Consider the following 22117-nt stretch of genomic DNA (forward strand, 5'->3'; position numbering starts at 1 on the left):
AAAGTTCAGCCTGTAACAACAGGGATTGAGGGTAGTGAAGAGGGGATGCAAAAGTCAAAGGCAAGGGAGAGTAGAGAATACAGGAGACTCATTGTTGTGGGGGAAGTGGTCTACTCCACTATCGAGGATAGAGAGAAGCTAGGTGCCAGGGCATCTTGACTTGGGAACCACTTAGAAAAATCTTGTCCTGCTCTAACTTGGTATTGATGAATTGGGCCCTGGAACAAATTGGAGTCAAATTAGGTATTAAAGATCTCAGTGTATTAAAAAAGAGGATAGAAAAGGGTATGGGGACTGCAAGAGAACCAGAGGACATATGGTGAAAGAATGTGGAAGGGTGTTGTATTTGTTGTATTTGGGGTGCCATGCACTGTCCATTTGATCATTAAAAAGAAGCCCCAGGGCAGCTAGGTGGCACAGTGGATAAAAGCACCGGCCCTGGATTCAGGAGTACCTGAGTTCAAATCTGTCCTCAGACACTTGAGTGTAACCCTGGGCAAGTCACTTAACCCCCATTGCCCTGCCCCCTCCAAAAAGAAGCCCCTAAATCAGTAGCGGGGAAAGGGTATTACTATACCTCCCTTCAAGAGTCAAATTGCTTCACGAGAAACAAATAGAATGATTTTCTTTAATTTTTAAAATTCATAATGAAAAACCTAGACAATACCAAGTCTGTTGGAAATCCCGGATGGAAGGCTGGGGTGATATAAAGGGGAAATGAGAGCCTGAGCCCTATGCTGTGCCTATTGTTTTCAGACTCGGAGGGAATAGTCCCTTGGGAGGGGGGCTTCATAAGGAAACCAGTTGAATTAGGGATGAGGGGTGCAGTGGAGTAAAGAGCTGAGTAAAGACTTGGAATGTGGGGACCTTGTTTAAACCCTAGTCCTGTTACTTCTTAGCTGTGTGACCTGGGGCTGGGTCACTTAAATTCTCTGAACTTGTTTTCACTTTGGTGAAATGGAGCTTATAATACTTGCATTATTATTATTATTTTTTTTTTAGTGAGGCAATTGGGGTTATGTGACTTGCCTAGGGTCACACAGCTAGTAAGTGTTAAGTGTTTGAGGCTGGATTTGAACTCAGGTACTCCTGAATCCAGGGCCAGTGCTTTATCCACTGCGCCACTTAACCGCTCCAATACTTGCATTATTGAACTTATGGACTTGTGGGAAAAGGAAACTTTTACCTTTAAAAGAATGGTTATAGGAATGTGAGTGCTGATGAATGATAATTGGGGATGGGGTGGATGGGGAGGTGAAACTGGGAAAGTTTGTTGTCTTAGCCTTGAACTGCTTGGTGGAGCTCTGGCTGATTATAATCTGCAGAGTCACTGGAGGAGGGTGACCAGGATGGGGACGGGTCCCCAAAGCAAGAAAGGTCAATCCTGCTGATGTTTAGCCTAAAGAGAAGACTTAGAAGGAACAGGAAAGCCATCTTCAAATATTTGAAGGTCATTCACCTGGAAGAGGGATTAGATTTGTTCTGCCATGTCTCAAAGGGCAAAAGCAGAAACAATGGCTGGAAATTTTAAAAGGGGCAAACATAGGCTTGAGATCAGGAATAGCTTCCTAAGAAACGGATCCCAAAGTAGAACTCGAGGCAGTGGGTCTCTCCTCACTGCAGAGCTTCAGGAAAGGCTGGAGAGTTTGTGGTTTTTCTTTCCAGCTCAGATTCTGTGATTCTGCTTTGTCTGGTTCGGGTTCTATGGCCCTAGCCCTTTCTCCTGGGTCTTATACCCCAAGTTATATGGACCCCCTCAAGCTTTCCTAGTGTTCCTTAGTCCCTCAACTACCAGCAGGCTGGTCCCCATCATGCCAGAAATGGGGAAAAAGTGTGTGTGGTGGGGGGACAGGGAGATGAAAACACTTTCTCTCTTCCTTATCCCTACCCTCAATATCTTGAGTTGGCCAGGATTGAGGATCAGGGAAGAAGGGATAGAGGAGGAGGAAGGAGGAGGAAGAGGAGGAAGAAGAGGAGGAGGAAGAGGAGGAGGAGGAAGGAAAGGATAAAAGGGAGGTCAGGGAGCCTGGAAAGAGAGGAAAGAATAAGAGGAGAGGAGAGAGGAAATGAAGATTGGGGAGAAGAGAGGGAACAGAAAGAAGGGAAATTGGGGAAGGGAGGGAATACAAGGAAGAAGAAGTGAGGGAGAAGCAAAAGGACAGAAGGGACAAGAGAGGGAGACTTGGGAAGATAATATAGGAGAAAGGGAAGGGAGGTTTGGAGAAGCCACAGTCTGGAAGGAAATAGAGAAAGAGAAAGGAGGAGAAGGAAGGAAGATAGAGGAGGAGAAGGCTTGGGGAGAATGGAGAACTGAAGAGAGAAGTGACAGAGGTGAGGGGAGGAAAGGAGGGGTAGAGAAAGCCGACAGAGGGGTAGTTTAGGGCAGAACCAGCAGGGGTCACTGTAGCTCTAAGTAACCCCAAGGGAGCTCCCTACCATATGCTGCCTCACCTCCCCCCCTTTAACCCTTATTTTGCACCTAAGGCAGGGAGGAACAGTTCCTTTAGGTTAATCAAAGGATGTGTTCTGGGTGTTGAGAAGTGGCTCCTGCTCAAGAGCTTTATGTGAGTTGTAGTGTGAACATTGAATAGGGAAAGATCAGAGGGCAAGGGTGTGTTTGTGGGGTGGCCTGCAAGCCCGTGTCGCTGGATTGAAGGGGAGGGTGGGACAATATTGTTTGCCTCCCCATTCTTCCACAAACCAAGGTTAGTCATAAGAAAGTTCCTAACTGAGAGCAAAAAGTGTCAAAGACAGGAGGGACCTTAGGGATCCCTCCAGGCTTCCCCTACCTCTTATTTTACAGATGAGGAAACTGAGGCACAATGCCCATGAAAGAACAATAAGTAGCAAAGACTGGATTTGAGCCCCAGTGTCTTAATTCCTAGTATAGCATTCTTTCCATTGCCATCACCCTCACAGTGGAGCTGGTTTACCAAGGACATGCTTTGAAAATCTCTATAAATTAACACTGGACAGATGCTCATCTGGGCCTGATGAGAACTCAGTTTCCTCATTTGTAAAATAAGTGGGGCAGGGATGGGGATAGATGAGGTTAGATTAGATATGCTCTAAGATCCCTTCCCCTCCCCAACCCTAGCATTTCTAATTATCTATGTCTCTTCTAGTTTGAAGGCAGAGCAATGATGGAGATGATCTCTTACCATCACACTAAGATAAAAGGTAGTGTAGCAAAAAGTAAGGAAGGAAATTTATTAAGCACCTACTATGTGCCAGGAACCGTGCTAGGCACTTTACAAATATTATCTCATTTGATCCTCACAACAACCTTAGGAGGTAGGTGCTTTTATTACTCCCACTTTGCAGTTGAAGAAACTGAGGAAAATAAAGGTTACATAACTTGCCCAAGGTCAGACAGTAAATATCTGAGGCTAAATTTGAACTCAGATCTTCCTGATTCTAGGCCCAATTTTCTATTCATTGAGCTACCTAGATACTTCAAGTGTTAGGGGGAACATGGCACATATGAAGGTAAGGAAATAAAAACTATCTACATAGGGGGCAGCTAGGTGGTGCAGTAGATAAAGCACCAGCCCTGGATTCAGGAGGACCCGAGTTCAAATCCAGCCTCAGACACTTGACACTTCCTAGCTGTGTGACCCTGTGCAAGTCACTTAAAAAAAAAATTTTCTTTAAGTGAGGCAGTTGGGGTTAAGTGACTTGCCCAAGGTCACACAGCTAGTGTTAAGTGTCTGAGGCCGGATTTGAACTCAGGTACTCCTGACTCCACGGCCTGTGCTCTATCCACTGTGCCACCTAGCTGCCCTTGGGCAAGTCACTTAACCCTTATTGCCGTGAAAAAACAACAACAACAAAAAACAAAAAAACTATCTACATGGTAATAAAAAGTAATTTCCAAGAGGGAGAGAGTACTAACCAAAGGAGAGATCAGGAAAGGTTTTATGCGTGAGCCAACACCTCAAACTGTACTTTTACATTCCCTTTTTTTTTGGGGGGGGGTTGGGCAATGAGGGTTAAGGTCACACAGCTAGTAAGTGTCAAGTGTCTGAGGCTGGATTTGAACTCAGTTCCTCCTGGCTCCAGGGCCAGTGCTCTATCCACTGTGCCACCTAGCTGCCCCCCTCAAACTGGGCTTTGAAGGAATCAAGAGAAAAGGAAATGTAGAATTAAGGAGGCAGAGTGATTCAGTAGGAAAGAGCCCATACCATGGTTGGAGTCAGAGGACCTCAATGGGGATCCAGTGTCTATTTTATCACTTTTTTGTATGGTCCAGGGAAAGTCAGTTTCCTTACCTGTTAAAAAGGGGACAGGATAAAATGAATCCCAGTGTTCCTTTTAGTTTCAAATCTATTGTCCTACAAACCCCAGAAACATAACCTAGCCCAGCCTCCTCATTCTTCAAAACTAGATGGTCTCTATAATCTCATCTAGCTCTAAGTCTTCCAATCCAAGGGCACAGAGTTAATTAGTGGCAAAGTCAGATCTTTTGACTCAAAGCCCAGTGTTTTTTCTTGTAAAGCTGAGAGGGTTACCCATTAAGCTGTTATCAGTCATTAATACCTCAGTATGAATGAATTTATCAGACCTTTCCAAAGGTGAAATGCAGTTGGGGCAGCTTTGATGGGGGTAGGGTGAGAAGTGGGGGTGGTACAAGAAGGCCCACAACAGAAATCTTATCCTTTCTAGAATTTCTAGTCAGTCCAAACTTATAAGGCCACCTTGTTCTGAATGCAGTCCAAAAATTTCTCCAAGTCTGACTTGTTACAAAATCTAAGCATGATCTACTGAGTGTTTTTTTTAGTAAAGACTTAAATATATGAATATAAGTATCTTAAATATTTAAAATATATACTTAAATATATAATATACAATGTCTATAATATATAAAATATAATTGTGTATATATTAATTGTATATACATACATATATACATATGCACATATATGCATATATGTGTGACTACACACATATGGGACAGCTGGGTGTGGCAATGGATAGAATGTTGGGCCTGGAGTCAAGAAGACGTCTTCCTGAGTTCAAACCTGGCTTTAGACACTTACTAGCTGTGTGATCCTGGGCAAGTCACTTTACTCTGTTTGCCTCAGTTTCCTCATCTGTAAAATGAGCTGGAGAAGGATATGGCAAACCACTCCAGGATCTTTGCCAAGAAAGCCCCAAATGGGGTCATGAAGAGTCAGATAAAACTAAAAAACGACTGAATAACAAACATATTTATAACATATTTTTTTCTTTGAAGCAAATTTCATTTTAGGGTAAGTCCTATATTCTGACCAATAAGTACTCTGAATCCTACTGGGCCTACAATAAGACTTTCCTCCATCCCTTCTTCCCATGTACCTAATATTGTTGGAGTCTAGGAGTCTTCCAGGAGAGCAGAGGAACTGGAGGAGGAAAAGAGCAGAGGAGGAGGGACCTTGCCTTGCCTGTCAGAAAATACCAGACCTATTTAAAATGTCAAGTGGGTGGAGGACTGGGGGACAGGGAGGGGAGCCTTTCTGGAACAGAGTGTAGAAGGAGGAGTAGGAACAATTGGAGGAGGTTGTAGGGGAAGGGGACAGATGTAGGTAGAAAACAGGCTTGAGAAAGTCACACAATGTCCAATTCCTATCATTCTTCCTCCTATCCTTCTTGAGAAACTAGGGCCAGAGGATCAAGAGACCTTTGGCCAATGCTTAGAATAAGGGAGGAATCAGGAATTAGGGAATACGTTCCATTCTTAGTTACCTGCATTGGGTTTATCCACTTTGTGTGTTGCTTGCATAGTTGTTTGCATGTTGTCTCCCCCCACCCCAATTAGACTGTGAGCTGCTTGAAGTCTTTTGTTTTTTACCATTTTTTGTATCCTCAGCACTTAGCACAGTGCCTGGCACAAGGAGGTGCTTAATAAATGTTTACTGACTATTGACTGGTGACTGTGACTAGTTCACTGTGGTTGGAGAGGAGGTGACATTTACCATCTATAAGCAGCTGCCTGCTGCTGCCATCCTACCCACATGTTTCTGATCTTGAATCTTTCAGCTCAAGTTTCTGGGTCTTATAAAGTATATTACATCCTTTCTGACCCTTTCATTCAAAAGTCAGTCTTGATTGTTGCCTCCTTTTCTCCTCAACCTTTTAGTTCCAGAAGGGTGGTGGTGAAGATTGAAGGCATTACAGATAGACTAATAAGTATACATTACATTTATTCATGAAGTTTATGTTTTATTTATTCATTTATTTGCAAAGCCTTAAATTTTATTTATTTACATGTTAATTTATTTATAAAGTGTTACATTTATTTGCAAACATTTTCCTATCTAGTGTTTTATATATACATTATAGCAATTCCATGATAAGTATTATTATCCCTATATGACAGACAAGGAAACCAAGGCCTACAGAAGTGACTTGCTTAAGACTATAAGACTAGTTAATGGCAGAGCCAGGACTTGAAGTCCCATTACTTGACTAATAGCTAAGAGCTCTTGAACATAAGCACATGCCAAACAACTGGGAAAGAATGTCTGTGGCAGATAAAAATCATGGCGTAGTGGAAAGAGTGATAAATTTGGAGTCAGAGGACACGGGTGTGAAGCTTGTGAAGAGACTGTACAGTGGATAGAAAAGGTTGGTCTTGGGGCAGCTAGGTGGCACAGTGGATAAAGCACTGGCCCTGGATTCAGGAGGACCTGAGTTCAAATCCAGCCTCAGGAACTTGACACTTACTAGCTGTGTGACCCTGGGCAAGTCACTTAACCCCCATTGCCCGCCAAAAACCAAACAAACAAAAAGAAAAGGTTGATATTGGAATCAGGAAATCTAGGTTCCAGTTCTAATTATGGAACTCATACCAGCTCTGTGACCATGGATGGGTAAGTCAAAATCTCTCTGAACCCCACGGAAACTCTCTAAAACTCTGAATCACTGAGTTCCCGGGGATCCTCTACAAAGATGAAATTACAGGTCTGAATTGTTTTTGAGTAAAAAAAAAAGACCATTTAGTTCCAGCCCCTCATATAACAGATGTGAAAAACTGAGGTCCTGAGAGAAGGGATGATCAATTCAATTGATATTCCTGGGGAAGGACAACAGTTTCCTCCAGGCTGGCAAGGTTAGGGCCCAAGAAAGGGTGACAGTAACCTTTTACTTATGACTTATTTCTCTTAGAGAATCAGAAATATTTTATTTTGTTTGGGACCAGGGCAGGATGTTCGGGAGTTTGGGAGTCCGGGGGCTCAGTCCTTATTGTTTAGTCCTCAAAAGAAAAGGGCAGACAGGGCACATGCTTCACTGATGGAGATCCACTAGAAAAGGGCCCTAATCAGAGGTTGTATGGACCAGGTTTGTAATTTGCAATTTTCACATGTGTAGTATTCCCTAGGAGGGAAGAAGTATGTATTCAGATACTTTAAGGTTTTTATACTACTAAAGGCCTGACTGCTTTGGGGAGAAGTATAGAGCTGATTAGTGGAGGAGCCGGAAGTACAGTCGCCCCTGGGAGGAAAAATGCCCCAGGAAAGGGCTGCCAGTTCTGAGGGAGAGACTGGGTATGAAGTCCCCCTCTGGTGTAGCCACAGGATATAGGAAACCTAGTCCTGGATGGTTCTGTTGGCACCCTATACTTTTTGGCTCCCTCAAGCAAAACCCTGCTTGTCCCACCCTAGTTTTGACACTGATCTTGATCATATATCTCTGTCTCTACATAGGCTATACCATGCCTACCAAGGCCTATTGCCTTCTTTCCTCTTCTTTAGCTTTCTAGTGGGGCAGGGGAAAAGGTTAGGATAGGGATAAGGGGAAAGGTGTCCCAGTTCCAATCCTCAGGGAGGATACATAAAGGTATCCATCTCCCTTCCCCCAACTTCCCCTTGTGGAACAAAGCTGCTATTTCCGTTGTGGGCAGGTCAGGGTGCCAGTGCGACGTCAGGCTTCTCCAGGGGCGTGTCTGTGTCTGTTTATATGTGCGTGTGTATGTGCGTGCATGTGTATGTGCTTGCACCAAGGATTGTATAATGAGCTTTGTATGTGTGTGTGTGTGTGTGTGTGTGTGATGCAATTGAACTTTACATAACCTGAAGTAACACGGAAGTTATGATCCCGTGAGGTGAGGGTGAGAAGCTGGGCTGGCACCCAAACCACAAGAGCATTTGACTTGTGGCTGCCAGGTCCCCACAGAGGGGGTTGTGGACAACTGTGTGTCTGGATTTGCCCATCACTAGGTGCCTACATCTTGGTACCTGTGGTAGGCATTGGGGTTTTGAATCGGAGTGATGGGGAGAGGAGTAATCGGGTACTACTAATCCCCTCCTATATACTTTGGATATATTATGAATATGGAGTGAAGGAGAATAAGACTGGTCAAACTTCCTTAGTATGACTGTCTCGACCTCTCCTTTCCTCCTTGCCCACTAACCCATCTCTTTCTGCCTAAAAGCCTTCAATACTTCTCTCCTTGCTTCCTCTACCTGGGGTTCTAGACAGCAGTATCCCAAGCATCTTCATCCACAGACAGATCCAGAACCATTCGTGGGGCACCCTGGAGAGTTGTTGGCACTGGGATATGGGAGGAGATGGCTGATGAAAGTTGGCAAGATCTTGCCCCACTGTGTGTTCTGAACGGATGACAGTGACACAGCTGTCAGAGAGCCCTCCCTCTTTCTCTCCCTGCCCTGAGCAAGGGCTGATCCAACTCCATTCCTGTTTCTTTGTCCCACCTGCTCTAAGACCGTGGTGATGCAACTTGCCTGGTAAATTTCCACAGTGGTGGGCAGACACCAGGGGCTGAAGGCTGGATTGAATGGGATGGATTGCAAGGTTAGGACTCTTTCCAGAACTGCCCCAGCTCACTGCTAGGAAGTCAGGCAGTGGGTATTTCAGTCATTCTCTGTAAAACACCCTCCCCTAAGTCTAGGAAAGAGCAGGTAGGACAAGGTCCCTCGATTGCCCCCCAGAAACCACATCCCATAATAAACAGGGGAGAAGTAACATCAATTCATTTAGAAATCAAATTTCAGAATCTCAGAGTTAGAAGGGACTCATTTATAATAGACTCATTATACCCTCAGCAACCCTTCCAGATAAATGGCCATCCAGCCTTTGCTTGGCACTCAGCCAGTGTACAGGGAACTCACTACCACAGGAGGCAGCCCATTTTATTTCTGGGCAGCTCTAATTATTAGCAGGTTTTCCTTCCCTAAAACTAAAATCTGTTTCTTTGCAACTTTTCCCCCACTGCTCCTTATTCTGACCTCTGGGCCCAAGCAGAACAAGTCTAATTCATTTTTCACATGGCAACCTTTCAAATACTCAAAAATGGTTATCATGCCCAGCCCTGATCTGTATCTTCTCTTCCCCATGATAAATAACCCCAATTCCTTAAACCAACCCTAATAGCTTTGAGGCTGCCTCTCCATCCTGGTCACCCTTTTCTGAATGCCATTCATCCAGCTTGTCACTGTCTTTCCTTGAATAAGCTATGTGAATGAGGGGTGTGTCCTTCCTAGAATGCTTGGGATCTGAGGTCAGGGAAGGCTTCATTGAGGAGGTCCCTTCTGTTTAAAGGATGAGTAGTAATCAAACATGAAGAAAGCTTGAGAGAGGTTCTTTCAGAGATAGGAAACACTGTAAGCAAAGACAAGAAGGTAATGGGATATGTAATGGGAAAAGCAACTGCTCTCTTGGTTGGGGCATAGAGTATGTGGAAAGGAGAAGAAGGGAGTAATATAAGACTGGAAAGGTAGGATGCTGTCAGATTTTAGATTGAATTCTAGGTCAAGGAGTTTGAAATTTACTTGGAAGGCAATAGGGAGCCATTGAGGACTTTGAGAAGAAGAGTGCCATAATTGGAATTAAGAATAAGGAAATTAGGCTAGCAAAGGTATGAAAGTTGAATTGGAACAGGAAACAACTAGGCTGACACTTTGAGAAGAATTTAACTCAAGCATCTAGGGTTACGACTACAATGTGTGTATAAGGGATGGGTGGAGAAGAAAGAAAACAGAAAAACAACTTGAAAATGTTTGATATTGAGCTAAGTTCAAAGGCAGGAGAGTATAGACAGAGGAATAGTTTTTAGATATTTGTGTAACATGGTATGTAATTGTTCTGAAAGAAGAGAAAGTATAGTGTGAAGCATTGGTCTTGGAGTCAGAAGACTTGTTTTGTCTTTTATTAATTGCATGACCACAGAAACTGGACAGTGGTATGGTTCCCTTCCCACCCACCATAACTCCCAGCTGCTTCAGTCCTCTTTGGGCTTCAGTTTCTATGATTTGTTGTTGTTGAGTCATTTCAGTCAGTCTGATTCTTCATTACCCTATTTGGGGTTTTCTCATCAAAGATACTAGAGTGAAAAAAAAATACTAGAGTGGTTTGCCATTTTCTTCTTCATCTCGTTTTACAGATGAGGAAACTGAGGCAAACAGGGTTAAGTGACTTGCCCAGTGTCATGCAGCTGATAAGTGTCAGAGGCTGGATTTGAACTCAGTTCCTCCTGACTCCAGGCTTGGGGCTCTATCTACTGTACCACCTAGTTACCCTAATTTCTATAATGGGGTTGGACTAAGGGCCCTCTAAGTTTTCCTCTAGTTCTAATGTTCTGTGATTCCCTAATTCTGAGTGGAGTTTGGCCTACCATCTGGGAAAACTAGATTGCTGGTTTCTACCCTCAAATCCTAGAGAGATCTTCACTAGCTTTCCTGCCTTTCCTCCTACTTCAATTCCCCAGTATTTTCCTTCTCCCCTTCAGGTGTTTCTTGGGGACTGGGATCTAAGAAGACAGCTAGAAAGTTCCACAGGTCCTAGTGGTTCTCAGCCCCATTCTATTGGCTTTCTATTTTATTGCATACTTATCTCTACTTGATGAAAGGCACTATTCAAGTGGAGCCCAGATGCATATATACTACTATAGCTGAGAGGCTTAGCAGGACTCAGAAAATGCTCCCAATTGATTGGGTAGTTTTTTGGTACTCTCTGAGTATGATTATCCTCTGCTTATATTCCTGTAGTCTGAGGTAGCTAGGGGTCAGATCAACAAGTCGACAAACATTTGTCAAGTGCCTACTATGTGCCAGGTCCTGTGCTAAATGTTGAAGATATGAAGAAAGGCAGAACAAAAAACTCCTTGCCCTCAAGAAGTTCACAATCTAATGGCTGGGGAAGAGGCTTCGCTTGAAGCCTTCTTCTTCAATCATGCTCTGGTTATCCACACTCTTGGATTGTACCTGTGTCTTATTGTCCCTGTCTTGCTGTGCTTGGTAAATTTACCCTAGAGCCTCTGGTCTGATGGAATAGATAGCCGCTACCCCGGTGGAATTCCTAGTCTGTCCCAGAGTCCCTGGCCTGAGGGAAGAACTCCACATTTGCTTGTCCTCTACTTTCCCAGAGGGCCCCTATTCCAGTCTGATAGGTGCACATCTGCTGGAACCAAAGCTCAGGGGAATCCATTGTCTAATACAGGGCCTGACACATAATAGGTGCTTAATAAATATTTGTTGGTTGATTGAATTAAGTGTAGGAGGATGGAAAGAGAATGGAAAAGTCCTTGGGATTCTGTTTCATCTCTGGTCAGCAGCCGTAGAGAACATAGCTGGAGGATGTTTGGATGGGAGAGAAACCCTAGTTGTGACTTTCTACCCATATTCTGAGTGGTAGATACCACTTGAAGAGCCTATAGCAGATTCTGAGCGTTTGTTCTTCATTCTCAAAGAGGACCATGACATTGGGGTGATGCCGTGACTTGCAATGAATTAGATTTAAGCGAGGGAAGGCTATATAGGTCACCAACCTCACTCTCTCCTCCACAGTCATCTAGGTCCAGTGGCAAGATATAGATCAGGACAACTGTAGATGGCCCCAGATATTTTAAGGCAATTGGGGTTAAGTGATTTGCCCAGGTTCACATAGTTAGTAAGTGTCTGAGGTGAGATTTGAACTCATGTGCTCCTGACTCCAGAGCCAGTGCTCTATCCACTGCACCAAATAGCTGCCCCTACCTTTTTTACTTAGTACTGAAACTATATCCTGAAATTCATGTCCTTTCCTCCCAGGGATTGCCCAAATCCTTTTTCTGCTATCTCTCCCCAAGGCCAACACTCCCTCTTTCCCTACTCTGACAGGGGCAACCCCGACCCCAAGTTCTTGGATGGGCAGAGGGATCAGGGAAGAAACCTTGAAAGGGGATGGCCTGGTTAGAGAAATTGTGGCAGCCTCTTCCACTTTCCTCTTTCTCCTCTTTCCCCCTGCCTCTTCTCATTCACTCTTAGTTTTCCTCTCTCCTGTCAACTGGTCTGTCTAGGTATGGGGCAGGGTATTGTGGGCTCAAGCCTTCTGTTTGTTTTCCCTGCTGGGAAAGAGTAGACAAGCCAGGTCTGCCACCCCCACCTTCTTCATTACCCTGGAGCATAGCAAAAGTAGCAGTCCTCTTTCTCCCTATTCCCCTCTTCCTTAGCTTTTCCCTTTCCTGAGGCACACTCTTAGGAGCACTTAGGTACTTTGTCCCTAAAGAACATAGGAGAATAGAGGGTCTTGTGTCTGGGGACAGGGGGATATTTCTGTTAATATAGTTCAGTATGTCCAGATGCTTTCATCAGCAGAAACAACCATGTCTCTGGCTGTCCTAACATGTCCAGGCAGGGGGTTCCCCACCCTATCTCAGTGGGGCCCCTTGCTGCTCCCCCCTCCTCCAGTAAAGACTCATTCTCACCCTTCCCCGGATGTAGGGGACAAGCTGGAGCAGGCCAGGGACACACTCAGTTTCCCTTTTCCTGCTGCCTCTCCCTAGGGCTGATACCCACTCCCCCCACACCCCTTATTTGGGGAACATAGATGCAGATCCTTGGGTTAGGGGCATTGGGATCCAGGAAAGGAAATCAATGGAGGAGAGTGTTTATAGACATCTTTCTCTTCTGGGGTCTTGACTGTCCCATCCTGTGACCTCTTCCTTGGCTACCCTGTTTCCTTACTGCTCCCTTAGGTTTTGGGGGGAGTTTCAGGGGAGATATATGAAGAAAGGCTTTTCTGAGACATGGCTAATCCTTCTGGAGGGGCGACAGTCAGGACAAAGGGCCCCTTGGTGGGAAGAGATCAGAAAGGGTTCAAGGAACTTCTCCCAATTTCTTTTTTTCTTCTTCCCTGATTATTAAACATTTTTATTGGGTTATTTTTTAAAGTCACTTTCATCATTCAAATATATCATTCCTCTCTCCTTTCTAGAGACCCAAATGAAGCTGAAAATATATGCAATGTTTCATGCCCATAGTCCCCCTGAAACCCCAGCTTCTTAATTACCCAGCTGTTACAGACCTACAGAAGGTCAGAACAGAGAGGCACCCTAGGACCCATTTTTATAGATGAGGAAACTGAGGCCCAAAGAGGGACAGTGATTTAACACATCCAGGCAGTTGGCAGAGTTGAGAAGAGAATTCAGATCTCTTGACTTATATGTCTTTCTACTGTATCACTTGCCTGGCCCCAGAGACTGAAAGAAATGTCCTGAAAACAATTTCTTACTGGATGAAATAAATTGGCTCAGACAGGTACTTAATCTTAACCTTGGCTTCCAACCACAGAGCAGATTGACCCAGAAACACAGAGAAATGAGCCCTGTGCAGGGCTCATTTGTGGAATGTGGACTCATTCCCCACATCTTTTTAAGAACAGGAAAGGCTGAAGGTGCTAGTGAGGGGAAGGGAGAGCCATCCTGCAAGGGATGGTTGAGTTAGATGAGATAACTTTGTCAGTGTCCCATGGGTTTCTGGGCTATTCAGCTATCTGACCAGCTCCTGATCTTCCCTTGTGGTATGAGAAAAAGATGCCTATTCCAGGGCCTCATCCTCTCATCTGTGAGCTCAAAGCACATCCATAGGGTCAGCCAGGATAAAGACTAGGATCTGCTGGGTATGAGTGGAGTGAAGAAGGTGGAATCGGGAGTCAGGAAGACCCTAATATATTTTACTATGTGACTCTGGGCAAATCATTTAAGCTCTCTGGGCTTTAGTTTCCTCAGTTGCAAAACGAGGGAGTTGAACTTGATGAACTTGATGAACTATGAGGTCTCTTCCATTTTACTTTAAGAATCTCAATGGGGGCAGCTAGGTGGCGCAGTGGATAGAGTACCAGCCCTGGAGTCAGGAATACCTGAGTTCAAATCCGGACTCAGATACTTAACACTTACTAGCTGTGTGACCCTGGGCAAGTCACTTAACCCCAATTGCCTCACTAAAAAAAAAACAAAAGAAAAAAAAAAGAATCTCAATGGCCAGCTAGTCATAGACCAGGACTGAGCCCCATTTGTGGGCAGAGCCCTAAGCTGGTGGGTGGAGACTTAGTTGGTGAACTCAGAGCCTGATGGACCAGTCTGATGGAGGAGACATGATCTCCACTCTTTTTGTTTGTTTTCGTTTTTGCAGGGCAATGAGGGTTAAGTGACTTGCCTAGGGTCACACAGCTAGCAAGTGTCATATGTCTGAGGTCAGATCTGAACTCAGGTCCTCCTGAATCTAGGGCCAGTGCTTTATCCACTGCGCCACCTAGCTGCCCCAACATGGTCTCCACTCTTTTTTTTTTAATTAAAAATTTTTTTTTTTAAATTTTCATGGTCTTCACTCTTAAGGAGTTTTGGATTAACCCTCTGGATTAGGTCTCCTTAGATAGCCCTGAGAGCCAATGCCACCCCTCTAAGATGATCTCCAATTTACACTTTGTTTGTATATAGTTTATTTGCATGTTGTTTCCCCTATTATGAGAATAGGGACTTTTTTGCCTTTTCTTTTTATCCCTAGCACTTATCACAGAACTTGTCACAAAGTAAGTATTTAATAAATGCTTCTTGACTTGATTTGACTAGGAAAGGGTCTCCTAGAGCTAGGTCTTTTTTTTTTTTTTTAAAGTGAGGCAATTGGGGTTAAGTGACTTGCTCAGGGTCACACAAACTAGTGTGTTAAGTGTCTGGGGCCGGATTTGAACTCAGGTACTCCTGACTCCAGGGCCGGTGCTCTATCCACTGGGCCACCTAGATGCCTGCTAGAGCTAGGTCTTCTTAAACTTTTTCCACTTGAGACCCTTTTTCGCTGGAGAAATTTTTACATAACCGCAGGCATATAGGTATATAAATTAGGCATCTATAAACTTTTACTGTTGCCAAATTTTTCCCAACCACTACATTTAGTTATCCAACCACATATGGGGTCGTGACCCAAAGTTTAAGAAGCTTTGCCCTAGAGTCTCTAGGTGAACACTGGAGACTGCTCTGGACAGCCCAATTCTTTTTCCTCCTTTTCCCTCTCCCCTTCCCCTCCTCCTTTCAGAGTTGTGTGAATCTGGGTGAGTCACTGATGTCTCTGGGCCTCTAATTCTTCCTCTGGACAATGAGTCCCTGCCCCTCCCTGTCTCCCAGGGTTGGAGGTAGGTAGGTGTGACAACCCACAAGATCCTGGGTGGGAAAGGACTTGAATTCAGGAGCCAGGTGGTCCTCCCTTTCCCCATCTCTACCCCTTCCCATGCCTGCAGCAGTTCTTTCCAAGGGGACTATTGTCCCTTCAGTGAAAACATCGACACCTACGATTAGCATCTGACACAGCACCCAGACTTATGGCCCTGCCTTTGGGGAACTTATAGTCAGAGACAGTCACATAGACAGGGACTTTCAAAATAGAGCCAGTCAAAACCCTGACACTGTTAAGTGTGCTTGCACCATATATAAGGGAGGAGGCAAAGTTAGGTGGGGGAGACAGCGTGGGCCAGGAGAAAGCTGTTGAGGTATAGTGGAAAGAACACTTTATATGGAGTCAGAAGACACCTAGGTTCTGATCATAACCCTGGTATTTGTCACCCTTTTTAACCTTGGCCAATTTTTTTTTCTCTTCCACTTTTCTTTTAAAATGAGGGAGTTGGCTTAGATGATTTCTAAGGTCCCTTCTAACTCTAAATGCTATGATCATAGGTATGTATTTAAGGTAGAAAGTTATGGGGGTGAGGAGGGAAAGATGAAAATAGCCATTGGGATGGTAGATGGAGAAAATGAGAGCTAGGTAGTACAGTGGATAGAGTGCCAGACCTGATGTCAGGAAGACCTGAGTTCAGATATGGCCTCAGCTGTTTACTAGCTTTGTGACTCTGGGCAAGTCACTTAACCTCTGTTTGTGTCAGTTTCCTCATCAGTAAAATGATAATGATAATAACACTTACTTCTCAGGGTTGCTGTGAAGATCGATTAAGATAATAATTGCAAAATGCTTAGCAAAGAGCCTGTCACATAATAAATGCTATATAAATGTTAGCTATTAGGCAGCATTTCATTGGACGAGAACTTACTGGAAGTGACCCAAGGAGGAAAATGATAGAAGCAAGTGATTTGGTAAATAGAGGAGATTTCAGGCACAAGATGTTTGTAATTGACAAAAATCTCAGGGTTGGAGGTAGGTGGGAGACATGACTAGACAAAGGGGTGGCTGAGGGGACAGGTTAGTTAGGCCTTAATGGGGCATTCCTCTCCAAATCTAATTCTGCACCATGGAGGACAGAAGCCTGAATGGAGGAGAAGGATGGGCTGGGCCACGTGGCACTTTTCTGTCCCTAGCCTTCCAGATCCCTGAAAATGGGGGAAGGAGAGAACATGTCATTTGGAGAGGGATTCCACAGGTATAGATAATCTTGTAGGAGTAGAGACCAAGGCAGAAAACTTCCTAGAGCTGAACCTAGTTTGCATCGTTGACTGGCCCTGAACTATGAGCTCAGCCTGGCTCTATCCAACCTGTACCCATCAGAGGGATCAAGGAAGATAATGTGTCCTCCTCTTGGAAGAAGGGACTCCTTGAAAGGAACCTTAAACCAGAGAGGAGTTTCAGGGTGGGGAATGGGTGTTGGACATGTTCCCTTTCCCTCTTGGGTATACTGTGCCATGTAGATCCTATGTAGGGAGAGATCCCTTGCTACTTCTCTCCAAAATCAATAGACATTTTTTTTTTTTGCAGGGCAATGAGGGTTAAGTGACATGCCCAGGGTCACACAGCTAGTTAAATGTCAAGTGTCTGAGGCTGGATTTGAACTCAGGTCCTCCTGAATCCAAGGCCAGTGCTTTATCCACTGCACCACCTAGCTGCCCCCATCAATAGACATTTGCTTTAAACTACTGCATCAAATTTAGTATACACATTATAACCATCAAACTACCTAATAGAAATTCACAGCCTTGTGTCATGGGGTGCAGAGCACCCCAGAAGTTCTCTGGGGCACATCAAGGAATCTTCTCCTTGAGAAACTAAACCAGAGGACAGATATGCCTAGAGAGATAATCAGAACCAAATTGGACTGAGCTAGCTTTGGGATCTCCGACCTTCATTTTGATCTCCCTTACTCCAGGGGAGATAAATTTGGGTGTGGCTGCAGCCTTTGTGTCCTGAAGAGAGATCCGGAGCCACCCCTCACCCAATTCCTCTAGTCACCACCAGTGGGGGATGGTCCTCCCTCACTAAAGGAACTTTCCACAGGCAGATGGTCCACCCCCATCAGCCCCCTATAAAAGTACCTGCCAGTCTCCTGCACGAGGAGATTGGTACCTCAGAGCCACATGCTTTGTTCCATACCTATCTCTCCACGAAAAGTTCAAGGATTTCTTTCATGGTTTCCCTTCCCCCCACTTCCCTTCCCTTGCCCCTAAATAAACTACCACCTTATTTTAACAGCTTTGGTGTGCAAGAGGGTGTAATTCTTTAAAGAGGAATTCCTAAGAACCCCAACCCCTAACCCAAACCCATACCCCATTACCCCCATAACATTCGTACACAACCCTTTCCCCAAGTTCTTTTCTACATATTGAAATGTTCATTTCTCTGATGTGTGTTAAATTCATAATAAAAAAGAGAAAAGAAGAGCATAAGGGGCCTTGTCAAATGATTGCTAAAATCCAAGGAAACTCTGTTTACAGCATTCCCAGTCTGACTTCCCCACTGGGGCATTCTCCTTTCTTTGCTCTCCATTGTATTGTCAGACAGATTGGGTTCAAGGAAGGCAAACCCGATTGGATATTAGCCAAAGCCAAACATCTTGGATCTCTAAAGTATAGAGACAAATTAAATGAACAAATTTTTAAAAAGATAAAAATAAGGAGCATCTACTAAGGATATGCTATGTGTAAGGCATTGTGCTTGGTTTCCTCATTTGTAAAATGGGAGTAATAACTGTTGTACTACCCAAGACAGGGCCGTCCTGAGGATCAAATGAGATACAATGTAAGCACATTGTAAAGCTTCGTGCTCATTTAAAAGTGAGCTTCATTATCCGCAATGAAAATGCCTGAAAATGCCGGGTGGGCTGGGGGAACAGCTTGGGGAAAGGAAGAGAGAGTGAATCCCCTTTCACTATTCCCTGCCTTGAGATGCTGAACTCCTCTTTCCCTTCCACAGTAGCTCTCCATAGTCTTATTTGTAGAAATATTCTCATTTATTTGTCAGTCTAGAGTGCCTGAGTTGTAAGGTGCTGGGCAGATGACGATTTCATTTCGAAGGTCTGTTTGAGTTAGTCATTATAATGTGTCAGCTACTATGCTAAGCATGGTGGAGTACAAAGAAAGGCAAACGCAGTCCATGCCTTCAAAGGGCTTTACATTCTAAGATGGGGGTGACAACATAAAAAAAATTGTACATACAAGTTATATACAGTGTAAATGGAATGTAATTTCAGAGAAGGCATTAAGCAATTGGGGGAAGGGTTGGGGTGGGGAGGATGAGGCTGGGAGACACAGGAGACCTGAAAGTAAGGAGGGAAGCTGAGAGGTAAGTTGAGGAAGGAAAGCATTTCAAGTGTGGGGGACAGCTAGTGAAAAGGCAGGAGTCAGGGGTTTTGTGGAATTTTGTGTGTGAGAAACAGAAAGGCCAGTATTATTGGATTTGGAGGGCAGTATGGAGTAAGAAGACTGGAAAGGTAGGAAAGGGCCAAGTTGTGATTGGTTTCAAATGCCAATTTAAAAGGAGTGGGGGAGAGTGTTTCTAGGCAGAGTAGATGGGGGGGGGGGGCCGGGAGGGAAGCAGGCACTGCTCTGGTATTTACTGGCCGAGCCAGAGAGACAGGGAATTATTTTTTTCTGTCCTACATCAAGCACTACAGTTAAACCTGAGTCACTAGTGGGGCGTGGGGTGTGGGGTGGGAAGTAGGGGGATGGAGCAAATTTTTCCATTCAGCCCCACCCCCCTTCAACCCAGTAAACCCGCTCACCTGATCAGCTCTTTGCTTCCGCCCACACCAAGGGAAATTCCAGTCCCTAAATCCAGAGTGGAATTCTGCTTCTGGCTGCCCGAGGCTGATTTGGGATTGGGGGAAGGGGCTGGAGACTCCCTTGTATTAGGGAAACCCTACTCTGGGAGCCACTACTAACTAGGGTCTCTATTGGGTCCATTTAGCAGAGAGTGAGGATTTGCTGAAGCTGTAGCCAGTGTGGGCATGGCTAGGTGCTCAAGGTAGAGAGAGAGGGCGGTGTGCCAAATTTGGGCTTGTAGGGGGAGCCGTAACAGTGTGAGTGGGGATTTTTCTGGAGGTCCTATTGATACCAATTTCCACTATCCCATTTCCAGAGGAATTGTGTGTGTGTGTGTGTGTGTGTGTGTGAATGTAGGAAGCAGGGTGTTAAGGGCCATTTGGAATTGGGGGATAAATGCAGGAAATGGGGTTTAAGTTTTGGGTGTGGAACAGGTTTCTCTCTTCTGTCTGATCCTTTTCCTGCTGCCAAGTACCTTGGGGGTGAGGTGAGGGGAGTGAATGTAGATTCTGCCTGGGGACACAAGACTCACACACTGGGAGACAGACAGAGACCCATAAGAACTCACACAGAGACCCACAGGCAAGTTCCCATATATTCACAAGGGGGTGGGGTACACCATTACATAGTGAGCTGTCATCTTGGTATGATGAGAAAGCATTGGATTTGAAATCAGAGGACTTGGGTTTAACTGTATCTACGAGACCCTGAAGAAGCCATTTCTCCCCTGTAGGCCTCAATTTCTTCATCTATAAAATGGAGTTGTCCTACATCAGAACTTCTGAACCTGTTTTTTTTTTTTAATTGACAACTGCATTTCAATATAATTAATTTCCTTCATAATCCTGTGCATTTTATTTTATGCATGTAAAATAATTGTTTTGAGAAGGGGTCCATAAGCTTCACAAAACTGCCAAGGGGCGTGGTCCATGCTACAAAAAAGTTCAGACTCCCTGGACTAGATGCTCTCTAATGCCTGAAATATAGACTCTTCTAGATGCAAATCCTATGAATTTGCAGGGGACACACAAAGGCATCGTTATCCTTATAGTTTGTAGGCTTAGAGGAAATAGATGTCATCTCTGAATTTTGCAGTAAAGTGCCAACTGGAAGGGGGGAGTGGGATGGGAGGAAAGAGGGGGCAATCTTGCCGAGGAACAGGGTCCTTTAGCAGTTCTTTAGAACTTTCCCATGACTCCTTATTTTCTGCCTTGGATACTAGTGTGTTTATTTGTTGGAGAGGGAGGAGTTAAATGAGAGCAGGGGTTTCCTCTGCCTAATGGAGATGGCATAGAACTTGGAATCAAGAAACCTGATTTTGATTTGAGGACTGCCCAGCGAACCTTCCTCTACCGTTTCCCACAAGGTAGTAAACTCTTTGAGGCCTGGGGATTGTTTTGTTTTTGTCTTTGTATTCTCAGAGCCTAGCATAGGACCTAGCAGATAGTAAGGTACTGAATAAATTGTTGATTGATTGACTGTTGGACGGAAATTATTTAGCCTTTCTGAGCCTCAGTTTTCACATTTGCAGAATGGGAATGCTAATATCTGCATCCCTTACCTCACAGGGTTGTCTGAGTATTAAAAAAGATAACATATATCTAGCCAGGTAATCAGGGGAGTTCCCAATTTACTGGACTGCAGCATTTCCTATGGAACTGGACATGAGTGCTCTGGCTCCTGGATGAAGTGAAATGGGAATTTTTCCAGATTCCCGCCTTGCTACATTTGTAAAGTGCTTTGTGAATCTCGAAGTGTTATATAAATGTCAGCTTTCATGATTATTATTGTTAATCCTTCTCCTCCTCCTCCTCCTCCTCCTCCTCCTCTTCCTCCCTTTCCTCCGTTGAAGAAGGTTGTGGAGGCTGATGTATGGATGGGGGTGGGGTGGGGCAAGGCAAGGCAAGGCAAGGCAAGGCAGACTGGACGAGGAGGAGGAGGAGGGTCAGCAGCACTCCCAGCCAGGGAGTTTGTGGGTGTGGGAGGGAGGAAGGGGGGATGCCCAAGGCCTCACCACCTCCCTGCTTTGGAAGTTTTCCACTCTCTGTCTGGCAGAGCTGGTGCCCAGAGCACACCATAGGCCAGAGGGGTGGGGCAGTGCACTGCTGCCACAGTGCTCTGTTGCCCAGAATAACCAACAATGACAGTGCTGATCTCAGGATATCTGATCCCCAGCCACCTGGGGAAGCCAGGCATCCGGGGAGGCTAGTCACTGGGAGCTAAGCACTGGCTGCCTGATCACTCACATCTTGACCACCAACATAGAGAAGTCTTGAATCCCAGAAGACCTTGGAAGTCATTCTAGTCCAACCTCCCATCCTATTTAAGAATACAATCTACCTGACAGTTGGTTATCAACCTCTGCTTGAATACCTTCATCGATGAGGAGCTCAGTAGGCTCACAACTCAATCTGTCTGTCCTTTTCATTAGACTGTGAGCTCTTTGAGAGCAGATTGCTTTTTACCTTTCTTCATATCCCCAGCCCTTAGCACCATGCCTTCTAGGTGATTAATAAATGCTGATTGGCTGACTGATTATATAGCTTTAATTGTTAGAGTTATTACTAACATTGAGTTGCAAATTTTTCTCTCTGTTACTTAGGATCACAGATACAGAGCTAGAAGGGATGTTGAGAGTCATTTAGTCCAATCTAATTTTACAGATAAGCAAAAAAGCCCAGAGAAGTTGTTACCCAGAGTCACATAGGTCAGTCATTCAGTCAATAAACATTTATTAGGTGCCTGCTTTGTGCCAGGCACTGCACTAAGTGGTGGAGCTGAAAACTGAAGCCTACTCACAGGTGTTATTTCTGCTTTCTGGAGACAGATTAAGTTTATATAGGTCTGAAAACTGGGAGTCCTGTTGGAAGTCCCTTACATTCAGTAACT

The sequence above is a fragment of the Dromiciops gliroides genome, chromosome 4 (genome assembly GCF_019393635.1).
Source record: "Dromiciops gliroides isolate mDroGli1 chromosome 4, mDroGli1.pri, whole genome shotgun sequence".
Taxonomy (NCBI): Eukaryota; Metazoa; Chordata; class Mammalia; order Microbiotheria; family Microbiotheriidae; genus Dromiciops; species Dromiciops gliroides.